This window comes from Macaca fascicularis, chromosome 15 (assembly GCF_037993035.2).
Source record: "Macaca fascicularis isolate 582-1 chromosome 15, T2T-MFA8v1.1".
Classification (NCBI taxonomy): domain Eukaryota; kingdom Metazoa; phylum Chordata; class Mammalia; order Primates; family Cercopithecidae; genus Macaca; species Macaca fascicularis.
In genome coordinates this window covers 119016389-119030276 of record NC_088389.1, presented here as the reverse complement: position 1 = coordinate 119030276, position 13888 = coordinate 119016389, and the positions used below count along the sequence as shown (strand labels likewise).

The window sequence follows — 13888 nt, the reverse complement described above, 5'->3', positions numbered from 1 at the left end:
GATGGGCATTTGGGATGGTTCCAAGTCTTTGCTATTGTAAGTAGATGCACACATTATTTTTATTTCTAATGCAGATGTTTCTGTTCCAGCAGCCATTCTTGGCTGCTCTCCTCTAGGCAGTGACTCGGGGATCTGAACTCTTTCTCTGCCATCCCAGAGGCGTTCCCCCCAGCTTGGGAGACAGACAGAGCAGGCAACACTACTTAGAAGTCAGTGAGGGCTGTGCCAGGCAGGGTACACATCCCTTTCCCCTACTTTCCACCAGGCAGAACTCACATATTCTCACCCAGACACAGGGAACGGTAGGAAATGCCATTTTCCTGTGTGCCCAGTAGAAAAAGGCATCATTTGATGAAGATGTAGCAGTCTCTGCCACAGCTTCTGGCTTTGTGTCTGGCTTCAAAAATCCTTCCCCACCAGCAAAGGCTGAAAATGTTTCTCTCTTCTATATTCCTGTCTACTGTTTACAGATGATGTTCTCTAAATCCACCTGGAATTTATTTTTGAGACTATATTTTGTCTCAATGGATAATTATATTTTGTCTCAATGGATAATTATTTATTCCAAGACCTCTTCTTACTATTTGATACACCTCATGATCAAACAACATTGCACACACACATATATAAATGGTTCTCTTTATGAACTCTTCTCTATTTCATTTATCTCTCTATCCTTGCTGAATCAATACCACACTGTTTTAATGTCTGGCTTTGTAGTATGTGTTCATATAACAAACCCCTTTGCTTTATCTTTCTCAGAATTTTCTTGGCTATTCATATACAGTTGCTTTTGTACATCTGCATTGTTATTTAAATATTCCCTTACATGGATATACAATAATTTATTGACCATTGGAATTTCCAACCTTTTTATTGCTATGAACTTCTTTGTATCTAAAACTTTGTTCATATCCATATTTATTTCCCTGGAGTAATTTCTGGAAGTGGAACTGCTGGGTCAAAGAATACAAGCATATTTAAGGTTTTGGGGATGGGCTACCAAATTGTGCTTTTAAATGGTTATTCCAAACATTTTCCCAACAGCAATATAGGATATGGCTCTTTTCTCCACGTGGTTCTCAGTTCTGAGTAGCGTGATCTTTTAGTAATATTTAATAAACTAAATCTTTTATTTTAATATGAATTTATTTGATTTCAAGTAAGGTTAGCCTTATGTTACTGGACGTTTTTCTTTCTGACATAAATTGCTTATTTATGTCTTTATTGCAAGGGATCATTAACTATAAATAATTTGAAGTAAAAAAAAAAAAAAGCGTTGCTCATCCAAGAGCAACAGCTTTGTCCTATGATCTTATAATGGAATGCTGCCCACGTCACTAATATGAAAATTTGTGGAGCATCTCAACCTCCTGGACCACACTCTCTTTTGGATAAATTCATTAGGGGAAGATACTGCTACCCAAACATTGGGCTGGCACAGTGCCAGCCTTCAGGAGCTTCCTCCAACAGGGACCCTTGATCGTTGGTTGTGAACTGTGCCCGGCCCCACACCAACCCTGCAGTGGCCTGCCCATCCTGCCCCTACAGCACAGCGAGGGGCCATGCCGGCACTGTACACCCTTTGCAGATGTCCTGTCCCCTGCCAGGCCCTCGCAAGCTGACAGTGTAACGCAGAGGCCTGCTTAGCACAGAACATGGCCACTCCCCGCGGACAGGGGCAGGAGGGCCTTGGAAAGCTGCCTGAAGGCTCTACCCCCTTTGCATTCCAGCCTCCGGTGAGCGTCCACAACACACAAGGCGGAGGCTCTCTGGACCTCCCCGACAACTGATGCGTTAACTTGGTACTAAATGCCACTGAACTGGAAAGTGTCAGAGGCCATGCAGGGAGCCTCCCACACAGCGCCCTTCAGCGCAGGGACCGGAGCTGCGCGCCAACACAATGAGAGAGGGACACACCCGGTGCCTTTGTCCCTTCGAGTCGGCAGAGTGGGTGGCGGAGGTGGGCAGAATGGAGGTCATGTGAAGGCTGAGTAAACAGATGTGATTCCCCAGCCGGAAAACTCTCCAGGGCAGCCGCTGACCCACTTAGGACTGCGCTTTGTCCAGTCGTGATGCACATTCTGAAAAGGCCTGTTGTCGAATTCTTCTGCTATTTTGCAATGTCAACAGACATGAAGCTCTGAAGTGGCAAATGAGGCATGGCTCTGACAAAGCCCCTCTCATACCCTGAGAGGCCGAGCGAGTCAGACGAACTTGGGGAGGTGAAGGGCCCCAGAGCGCTGGCGCGACCTGCCTGGTGCCAGGCATGAGATAAGCCGGGAGTCGAATGGTCCCACCTCCCTCGCAAACGGACCAGCCGCACCCCGACGAGAAGGCATCATGGCAGCAAAGAGCTAGTCTTTTTCTGCTAGGAAGCACCTAACAAAACCCAGTGAGGCTAGCACTCTGTACTGCGTCGCGGTAAGGTTACCAGACTTAACAAATAAATAGACACGACATCCGGTTAAATTGTTAAGTTCAAATTTAAACAAATCATTTTTTCAGTGTATGTCCCTCCTATGCATATTTTTTTAGTATAATGATTGTACTAAAAACTCACCATATTGATAATGTATGTGAAGGGCCTGGCAGAAGGGTTGGTGGAGGCAGATACTTGATAACTTGTAGTTTCAATGATCAGAGATTACAATTTCCAGGAAAACCTCCCCCCTTAGTCAGGAGCAAATCTCAAAGGTCCTCAAGAGGCCATTTGGGGGCCGGGTGCGGTGGCTCATGCCTGTAATCCCAGCACTTTGGGAGGTAGAGGCAAGCGGATCACCTGAGGTCGAGAGTTCGAGGCCAGCCTGACCAAAATGGAGAAACCCCGTCTCTACCAAAAAATACAAAAAACTAGCCAGATGTGGTGGCACATACCTGTAATCTCAGCTACTTGGGAGGCTGAGGTAGGAGAATAGCTTGAACCCGGTAGGTGGAGGTTGCAGCGAGCTGAGATCATGCCATTGCACTCCAGCCTGGGCAACAACAGCAAAACTCTGTCGAAAGAGAAGGAAGGAAGGAAGGAAAAAAGGAAGGAAGGAAAGAAGGAAGGAAGGAAGGAAGGAAGGAAGGAAGGAGAAAGAAAGAGGAAGGAAGGAAGGAAAGAAGGAAGGAAGGAAGGAAGGAAGGGGAGAGAGAAAGAGGAAGGAAGGAAGAGGAGAGAGAGAGAGGAAGGAAGGAAGGAAGGAAGGAAGGAAGGAAGGAAGGAAGGGGAAGGAAGGAAGGAGAAAGAAAGAAAGAGGAAGGAAGGAAGGGGAGAGAGAGAGAGGAAGGAAGGAAGGGGAGAGAGAGGGGAAGGAAGGAAGGAAGGAAGGAAGGAAGGAAGGAAGGAAGGAAGAAAGGAAGGAAGGAAGGAAGGAAGGAGAAAAGAAAGAGGAAGGAAGGAAGGAAGGGGAGAGAGAAAGAGGAAGGAAGGAAGGGGAGAGAGCGAGAGGAAGGAAGGAAGGAAGGGGAAGGAAGGAAGGAGAAAGAAAGAAAGAGGAAGGAAGGAAGGTGAGAGAGAGAGAGAGAAAGGAAGTAAGGGGAGAGAGAGGGGAAGGAAGGAAGGAAGGAATGAAGGGGAAGGAAAGAAGGGGAGAGAGAGAGAGGAAGGAAGGAAGGAAGAAAGAAAGAACGAAAAAGAAAGAGAGAAAGAAAGAAAAAAGAAAGAAAGAAAAAGAAAAAGAAAGAAAGAAAGAAAGAAAGAAAGAAAGAAAGAAAGAAAGAGAAAGAAAGAAAGAAAGAAAGAAAGAAAGAGAAAGAAAGAAAGAGAAAAGAGATCATTTGGGGCTAACTTCACTAGAATCTCTAATCTTTGGTTTAACAGCGCCTGTCTTTGAGGTCAGCATTTTGGGATCCCTAATTCAGTCAGCTGTCATATCATTGCATTTATGTGATGCACAGATTAATAAGAATGGATACATAGATCCCAAGGACATATATACAAGTTTAAAAAGAACTTTTATGAAACCACTGTAAAGGATATGAAAAAAATTTTCAAGTGCAGCTATTAATGATAAACGTCAGTGAATACATTTGAAACAACGATTTTTCATTATGTCACATAATATTACACATGCATATTACTTGTGCCACTCTACTAACCACTAAAATGGCCAGCCCTGTGGATTTTTCTGTTTACCCATTTTATACAAGGCCTCAAATGGCTACCAGCATCTGTGTGAACTCCCAGCTCCAAGACCCACCACCAGAAACCCTGTTATAAATCCTAACAGAAGGGTTTGGAGTGGCTTCACTTGTCCTTCTGAGCAGTGCCACAAGCATCTTGGGCCTCTGACCAGCTCGCCCATGGGCTCCCAGCGTGATCAAATCTGCTGCCAAATCAGGCTGTGAGGAGAGACAGTTGTTCTAAGACACTCCCAAAAAAACCTCCTATAGTTAAATCAATCAATTGCAAAATTACAAAATAAAGACACAGCAACCGCAGCTTGTGCTTAAGTACTAGCCAGGGCCATTTCATCAACAGTAAACTCAGAGGAGCCATCCACGAGCTGGGCTGATAAAGATGCACATTGGGATCATGGGAGGTGCCTACCCCAAGACTGGTTACCCCAGAAGCCCCAGGTTGACTCCCAGGGCTGATTCTGATGACTGCCATATTGCAATCCACTGATTTGGCCACAAAAGGTGAATGTCCCTCTGTGCTTGATGAAGTTCACATCTCTTTTAGTACCTGTTCAGTTCTAGGAACCCACAGAGGGCCAAGGAGGTCTTGAGCACCATGCCACATGGACACATTTGTAGAAACCGCAGACGTTGGCCTCCAGGGAGGGAAAAGCAGATACAGTTGCTGGGTTCAACTATTTAAATGGCTGCCATGCAAAACCATCATTCTATTTATAGAATTCCAAGGGTCAGAGCCTCTTGTCACCCAAGGGTGGCAGCTACAAGAAAAAACATTGTATTTTAAATTAAGGATTATTTGAATAGTCACCAGACACGGCCCAGAACAAATAACATTTCAGAGCCCCTTCCCAGATATTCTGAGACTCTGATCTAATTCCCACCTATTCTTTGAATACAAGCCTTTTTAAAACACCAACCTGTTCCCCCCCTCTCTAAACTAATACTGCACTTAGCATCCCAGTCACTCTGGCATTTTTCACGTCCTGTCCTTGTTGCTTGCTCACTTGCAGCACGTCCAGCCTCTGGGACGGGCACAGAATTACACAGAGATGCTGCCACTGGCCCTGCCTGGCCCCCAGCCAGGTGCAAACCATTTCTTGTTCTTCCTCATCTTATAATCCCACTTGCAATGCTGATCAGTGTTTTGTTTGTTTGTTTGTTTTTCGTTTTTGAGACAGAGTCCTGCTCCGTCGCTCAGGCTGGAGCGCGGCAGAGCAATGTCGCCTCACTGCAACCTCCACCTCCCAGATTCAAGTGATTCTTGTGCTTCAGCCTCCCAAGTAGCTGGATTACAGGCCTGCACCACCACTTCCGGCTAATTTGTTGTATTTTCAGTAGAGGTCGGGTCTCGCTATGTTGGCCAGGCTGGTCTCAGATCCTGGCCTCAAGTGATCCTCCTGCCTCAGCCTTCTAAAGTGCTGGGATTATAGGCGTGGACCACCGTGCCTGACCTGCTGATCACTCTCTATCATCGGTATTCACTTAACCAAATAAAATTTTCTGCAGAATTAATTTTCCCATGTAAATTCAGCGTTTAATAATAGTCAAATGGGAAAATGACTGTGTCAAACTCACCTTCCTGCTTTATTATAATATCTATTAATGAATTACAGTGTATACACCTAGTTCTGAACCATTCTTTCTTCTTTCTTCTGAAAAAGTACATTTATTTTTTGGCTTGAGTTTTTTAATTCAAAATTCGAAGCACCAGTTAAGAGAAAGTTTCAGCTTCAAACAAAGTACTGATGTCCCAGGCAGCTGACCCAGGCATGGGGACCTCACCTCCCAGTGGTCTAGTGGACTCCAGGTGATGCTAAATTCTACGAGCTCTGGCTTTTCTATTTCAGCCATCAAGGCTTCAGCTGTTGCTCTTCCTCTCTCAGTGGCTGGGCTGTATTTGTGTTTTAATGACCCATTCCGAAGTCCATTCCTGGGTTATGCCTTTTGTTTACGTTCTGGCTTCCAGCCTAGAGGTAAATAAACTCTATTACCTACCTCGCAGTCAAAATGAACATTTTCTGTGGGTTCTGCTCCCCTGGGCTGCTCATTCCACTCATCAGAATTGTGACTTCGTGTGGGTCTTCTTTTTATTAACATCCTGAGCCAACAGACCTAAATAATGTCAGTGACAAAATACTCCCATAAAAATCTTTTGTCCATTTAACGTATTTATTATGCAGCCTTTTACAGAAAGTTGACTTATGGAAGCACTAATGAATACAAGTCAGATTTTCTTCATCATGCCCCTCAAACCCCTTCCTCCATGCTCTAGAAGTGGTCAAGGGCCCAGTGTGTGGTGCCCAGGGAGCAGATGTTCATTTAGATGCCTGTGACACCCTCCAGTTCTGCAGCCAACGTGGGAAGTGTGTGAGATGGAAAGCTGCCCTTCTAAGCACGCATTACCTTCCCCTTTCATCTTTGATCCTAACGTGGCAGCGATTTCCTTCCATTAAGAGGACATTTCTGGTCCCTTCTGGAAATGCATTTCTTTAATGAATATCACTCAGGTGCTAGCTCACTCCACACTAAGGACATTGCTATTCTGCTGCTTCTGGGGAAATCTCATGTTGCTCTGTATGTAAAATACCACCTATTCTTCAGATATAGCCCCAAAGAGGGAGAAGCAGCAACAACAGTTCAAGAAGAAAGAAGGAAGAAGCTTCTATCAAGCAGGAAGAGGCTTTTTCTTTCCGTCACTGCATGATGAAAGCAAGCTGTGTCTGGGCAAGCTGTGCCAGGCCCCACGGGGACCAAGACAAGAGAACCGCCTGTCCCAGCAGCACTGAAATCACTCAGTTCCTGCTTTGAGTCGGCCTTCATTTTAGACACAACAACTGGATAGCTTTACGGAGATGTCATTGATCAAATCTGATTAACCTAATACTTATCCAAGGAAGGAGACATAGAGAAGGAAAAGTAAGGAGGGCAGAGGAGCCAGCACCTCTCAGCTCAACTGGGAAGGGTTCTTAGAGGCAGACAGATCCTAACTAACTTCAGCAATGTACTGGAAGACTAGCAGGCACCTCATGGAATTGAGGGGAGATCAGGAGAGCCAGGCTCAGAAGCAGAGCAGGAGCAGAGAAGTGTCAGGAGCCAAGGGCACAAGCAGTGAGAGTAGTCTCCTGTCTCCAGCGGGGGGGAATCACTGCCTCCACCACAGTCTCCCCTACCCCCTAGACCACCCTCCTGGCTCAGCCAGCTCCCCCAGGAATGGTCTCTAAGTTACCCAGCATCTTTGCATCATTAATAAAGAACCCCTGGTGGGGGCTTCCAGCTGCCCTGGCCTAGATTTTTAATGCCACGCCAGTTTTCAGGAGGCAGACGAGAGAGAATCTGGCTCCCTTCAGTTTGCAGAGACAGAGAGAGTGAGTGAGTGAGAATTGATGCCTTCAGGGAATGGCCAAGCCCCATCCAGTATTTACCAGTGCCCCCGGGTGACAAGTGCTTGTGGATACTCCCGACTTTAACAAAAAATGAGTTAGAGGATGCCAGAATCTCAATCAGCAGCCAAAGCTGTATGGTTAATTACTATTTGTATTATTTTTGTATTATTGCGTAACATACTTCTACAAACTTGGTGGTTAAAACACTCATTTATGGCAAGGCACGGTGGCTCACGTCTGTAATCCCAGCACTCTGGGAGGCAGAGGCTGGCAGATCACTTGAGGTCAGGAGTTCAAGTTCAACCTAGCTAACATGGTGAAACCCCTTCTCTATTAAAATACAAAAATTAGCCAGGCATGGTGGCACATGCCTATATTCCCAGCTACTCAGATGGCTGAGATGGGAAAATCACCTGAACCCAGGAGGTGGCGGTTGCAGCAAGCAGAGACCATGCCACTGCACTCCAGCCTGGGCGACAGAGTAAGACCCTATCTCAAAAAATAAAAAGAAAAAAGAAAAAGAAAACACCCAGTTACTGTGCCACAGTTTCTGTTGGTCAGGGGTCTGGGTAAAGCTTGGCTGGAATCTCTGCACAGGGTTTCACAAGATTGCAGTCAAAGCACTAGCCAGGGCTACGTCCCACGCAAGGCTTGGGGTCCTCCTCCAAGCTCTCATGGTTGTTGGCAGAATTAAGTTCCTTGAAGCAGTAGAACCACCTGCCATCAAGCTGCAATGGTTCTGGTGTGCTTCAAATGCCAGGGGGCTGCCCTGTGATTCCATATGGGATGGCCAGAGACTCCACACAGGACCCTAAGCCTCGTGAACATGCAATGTCTCCAAGGCCCATGGCAGAGCCATGGCTGTGCTGCCCTGCCCAGCTGGAGAGTCTGCTGTGTCTCTGAGCTTCACCCACAGCTGCCAGCCACCTGGTGAACCCACACACATACCCAAACTTTGTGCCCGATGCTGCTGCATTTTTAAACATTTTTTTGTAGAGACAAGATCCACTATGTCACCCAGGCTGATCTTGAACTCCTGGCCTCAAGCCATCCTCCTGCCTCAGCCTCCCCAAGCACTGGGATTTCAGGTGTGAGCCATCACACTTGGCCTGCCACTGCATTTTAAAGAAGCCAAACCAGAATCATATTTCCTTCCTAGCAATGGGGGTGCGAGGACAAGTAAAATGTCCTTCCCTTTGGAGAGGATGTGCTGCCATTACCCTCCACCAAGTTCACACATGTGCCAAGCTTTACTGTTTCATCAGTCAAGGTTCTCCAGAGATACAGAACCAATAGGGTATCTAGATCTATACCTGCATTTGTATTTGTATCTGTGTCTGTATCTGTACCTGTATCTGTGCCTAACTTATATCTAATCTGTGTCTATATCTGTGCCTGTATCTGTATCTACATCTGATATCTAATCTATTTCTATATCTCTATGTCTATCTGTATCTAGAGAGGATTTAAGGAAATGACTCACATGACTGTGGAGGCTGGCAAGCCTGACAACTGTAAGACAGCGCTGGAGACTCAGCGAAGAGTTGATGTTGCAGTCCTGAGTTTGAAGGCTGGAAAGTCAGGCAGGATTTCTGTGTTGCAGTGAGCTTCCCACCGATTGGATGAGGCCCACCCACACTATGGGGGGTAACCTATTTTAATTAACATCAACTGATTGTAAACGTTAATGCCATCCACAAAGCACCCTCACAGCAACATCTAGACTGATGTTTGACCAAACAACTGGGTACCATAGCCTAGCCGAGTTGACACAAAAAATCAGCCATCTCACTGTCTTGTGATATTTCTCCTCCCTCCTCCTTAAGACACTTGCTGCTTTCTGTACCCTTAGCACAGGTTCATACACCTATTCCCGAGATATTCCCTGTGTAAACAGCATTGTCACACAGTATATTTGGTAAATGAGTATGCCAGCCTTCTGAGTCCCAAAGAGTGGCTCGGAACAATACAATCACACACTGTTATTACCTCTCCTCATTCTGTGGCTTGACTGAGCTTAGCTGGACTGTTCTCACCAAGATCTCTCATGTGGTTACAGTCGGACAGTGGCAACAGAAGGACATCTTCAAGAAGCCTTTGAGGTTTCCTCATTCATATGTCTGGCTCCTGGGCTTGAAAAGCTCAAACTTCTGGAAGCTGCCACCGCTGAGGCCTCTCGCCCGTTCCTGTATGTATTCCTTTCACCCAGCAGCCCCGGCATAGCTGGACTTCTTACAGGACAGCTGGAGGTCCCCAGAGCAAATGTCTCAAGAGAAACAGGCACAGCTGTGTGGACTCAGCTCACCAAGCCTCAGAAGTCACAGACCATCACAAAGGCCCACCCAGGGTCAAGGGGAGACCACATGAAACTGTGGATGTGTTAAAACTACCACAGAACGCTTTCTCCCGTGTGATTTGACTCTGAAATTCACCCGCCCAAGGATTGAGTATAATTGCAGACCTGTACTCTTTCAGGGTAATTCTCTCTGGCCAGGACATGACAGCATCTTCAAAAAGAAACATGGGGAGTGTATGCATGCAAGAGGCTGGGTTGGTTCACGTGCTCTGAGGCTTCCCATCCCCCAAAATCTCCCTACTCCAGCATTCAATGCCTCTATTCCCCAACTTGGCAAGCCACTGGATCCAACTTATTTCTGATTCTTGGCCACCATCACCCTATGGGAAGAAGAAAGAAGAGATTCTATTAACACACATTTTCGGAAGACCTTGGTTTGGGGACATATGTTGGGATTTGAACTTCTTTTTCTTCCATTTATCCAAGTGCCTGTAAAAGTAATCATTCTACCCTTAGAGAACCTAGGGGCCTTGAATGGCTAATACGCTATATTCTGTCTTATAATGGCAGCAAATGAGCTGCAAAAACATTGACTTGACTGAGCACTTCAGTCCAAGTGACCACAAGCAAAAATGTAAGATGTAATTTTCTGTTTAGCCATTGAATTCTATTTTGGTTTTCTATTATTGTGTATAAAACCACCCCAAAACTTAGTGGCTTAAAAACAATTAGGTGTGTTTCTTACAGTGGTTTGACCTCTGTTGGTTTTGCTTAGGGTCATTCATGTGGCTAAATTGAGCTGAGGATGAGCTGAGGATAGGGTCATTCATGAGCTAAATTGAGCTAAAAGGGCTGAAACGTTTTGGGGCTGGAGGCTGGGGGCTGGGCACTGGGGTGGCTGGGCCACCTCAGCTCCCCTTTACAGTACTTTCTCTCCAAACCTTCCTGGAACCCCTAAAATGGTTCCCAAACCCTGTTTTATGTTTTAATGGGTCTCCGTATTTCTTCTTTGTTGTACTTACTATAGTTGCAATTTAAAGCCTATAGTTATTTGTCTAATAGCAGTCCTCCCTACTGAAGTGTAAAGTCTGCAAGGACAGGAAGTACATCTTGTTCAGAATTGCATTCTCAGCACTCGGCACAGTGCATCTCAAACTCTCACATAGCAGGGCTGCACATGGTGTAGACACAGAATGAATGAAGTCATAAATGCACGGGTGACATTAGACTCAAATCCTGGTTCACGCATTTAGTAGCTGTGCGGCTTAAAATTCAGTTTCCATCTGCAAAACAGGAAATGCAGAAATTCTGTCTCTGGATTGCAGTGATGAGGGAAGCAGAAAGCACACACACATGTATGGAGCATGTGCCATTCGTGGGAAGCGCATGGGCAGCCAGTCAGCCCCGGTGTAACCATGTGGTGGGGTGTTTAATTCAAGGCCACCGAGCACATCATGGCATCTTAAAGGCAACCGAATCCTTCTGAGAAATTTCATCTCTTTCAGGGAAACTCAGAGGAAAGGGGAAGGGTGATGGGGTGACTTTGAAAAGCAGTGGTTGGGAATGAGTGGATTCATCACAGAGTTGATGTTTGATGCAGGGGTAACCAAGAACCCACACAGATGGTGAACATCAACCAATGGCTGTCGCAAGAGGCTGCTCACGGGAACCGAGTCCAAGATCCCCACAGGCCTCGCAAGAGGTGGAGAAACTGGACATGCTCCCAAGCACACTGGTGGACGTGGAAATTGGCACAGACTCTCCGGAGGACAACTTAACACTTCTGCTCAGAAACTGTCCCATCCCCAACCCACAGGTGACCTCGAGGAGCTCACACCTCACCTCGCTGAGGAAGCACTGAGCTGACGAGCTCTGATCTCATGACGCTGACCCTCTCAGTGGGAAAGGGCAGTGAATAAGTAACTAAAAACGATAACTGCAGATAGCAGTAAGACCTGTTCTGAGAGTAAAGCGGGTGTAACGTAGAGAAAGGGACGGAGGGTACGGGGCCAGCTCTCCACAGCACTAACGATTGAGGGGACGGGATGTCTCCCACACGGGGATGGCACAGACAATGAGGGGCACAGACGTAAAGGGGAGTGAGAACAACATTAAAAAGAAGGAGGGCACATCCACCAGGCCAGGGGATTTGGGTTTCATACTAAGTACATGGAGAGGCTTCAGTAGAAAAATGGTCCCGTTTAAATGGTGCCCCGCCACTGGGCAGGAGGCAGCCGTGGGGCTTCGAAATAGAAGCAAGGAGACAGTGGTGACCTGAGTGGGCCAGAACAGGTATAGCCCATTTTTTTCATGGTTCTATTCTTATAATTTTTTCACCACGAACACATATTCATCCTGTAACGAGAAAAAAAAAAATGTTATAAAATAACATCGCAGCCCCAGGGCTGCCGCCACTCTTTCCTGCAGGCCAAGGACCCATGCTGCTCATTTATTGCTCCTAAGAGCCAGAGTTAAGGACCTGGAGGCCAAGGCAGACAGAGTCTGTGACCAGCAGGTGGGGGATGCCCAGGGGTGGGGCTGACAGGCCGTGAAGAGGGAGCCCAGCAACCACGACAGCTTGGTCGCCCAACAGGCCCCTCTGGCTCCCATCTCCTGAAGTTTGCGATGTGGACACTGCTGATACCGTGAGGAGAGCCTGGGAAACCCCAAAGAGACGTGAACCTTGAAACCCTCCCGTGTTTCTGAATGTCCTTTGCAGGTGGACTCCCTCAGCCTCTGCTCTGAGTTGCAGACACGGCCAGGTGGAAAGTGCCAGGCAAACTGTGGTGCCGATCACTGGGGAAGCAGAGTCCTGAGTGCTTTGGTTGGTGAGAAGCACTGCACACCCACAGAGCTCTACCTGGTTCCATTCTTAAGTATGGAAGGATGTGTGATGGGATTCGCCTTCCAGAAGTACCTGCACATCTTGGTTGACAAGTGTGTCTGAGGGAAGCACTAATTCAAGGTGTTTTAGAGTCTCTTAGAAGCCTACTTGTTCTCCTCCTATTTTTTCCCAGATGAAGACCCTCAATAGTATCCGAAAGAAACCCCAGGTTTGTTCTTGCTGCTTTGTAAGGGTGGTAATGCGTTTGCATCTGGAAGAAGCTGTGTGGGCTTCAAGGCCCACACACACAGGGGTACATGACTGGACCACCACCAGCCCAGCTACAGAGAAGGCCATGCTAAGGTGAGACATGCTCAGTCTGGAAGATGACGCCCAGGGAGTGAGGCCACCGGTCCAGGGTTCTCCAATTGGCTTTAAGAATAGTTCTGCTCCATAGCCTGCAAAGTAAACTCCAGGAAACTAAACCCTGTTTCTGCATTGATTTCTATGATAAAATCAGACATTTTTTTCCCATGGAAAACAGCTTTAGCTACAAGTTATAATTAAATATTAGACTTTAGGTGTTGCTATTTTAGAAGAAAAATGATAATTTTCCCACAAAACTGACCAAAACTAAATCACAAAGCCCACACTCTGCATTAAAAGTTTAGGAACCCTGTCAGAAGTTACATCCCCTTGGGCAAAACCCGCAGGAGGGTAGATATTCTGTTCTCCATTTCAATACCCTAAACGTCTAGCTATTTCTTTGGAAAGAGTTCATCTTTTAAGAATGGATCTTTTCATTGCTTCCCAAAAATATTTTTTGGCTTTTGTTTGCTATCCTCAAAGTTTTGTCCTGCCAATGATCTCTCTTTTTCTATTAAAATAATTATTTCAATGGTCTATTTTTTGTAAGTGTAGATATTTGCACAAAATCAAGTTTTTAAATCCAGGTTAGAAGAAATGTTAAGGTAATTTAGTTTTATCTTTTACCATTAGAAGGAAGTCCCTTAGCAAAGGCCCTGGCAGACAGTGACCAGCCTCCACCTGGACATGTTCTCAGGAAGGCACGCATGGGGGTCCTGACCGGCCCCGTGCTGTCATGGGACTGTCCCTCGAGAGAGCTTTTCTCACTTGGACTGAATGACGCCTGCCTCCCGGAGAGGACCCTCCCCACCTACCATGATGCAGGACAAGAGCAACCTGTGCCTATGACAACTCTTGCTCTGCAGAGGCCCTTGAAAGTCTTCACAGTGTGCA

The 13888-nt window shown here is 46.4% G+C and overlaps 1 long non-coding RNA gene across 2 annotated transcripts in view; it reads right to left on the bottom strand.

The window, feature by feature from the left end:
* Positions 1 to 13057, bottom strand: part of LOC135967481 (uncharacterized) — a 31189-nt gene extending 18132 nt beyond the window's left edge. The window contains exons 1-4 of one of the 2 annotated variants that reach the window (XR_010581630.1): positions 9498 to 13057; positions 6121 to 6237; positions 4673 to 4883; positions 2878 to 2996 (exon numbers count right to left, since the gene is read on the bottom strand). This is a non-coding gene — a long non-coding RNA (uncharacterized lncRNA). The other variant, XR_010581631.1, reaches the window with a different exon arrangement.
* Between the last annotated feature and the right edge of the window lie 831 nt (positions 13058 to 13888).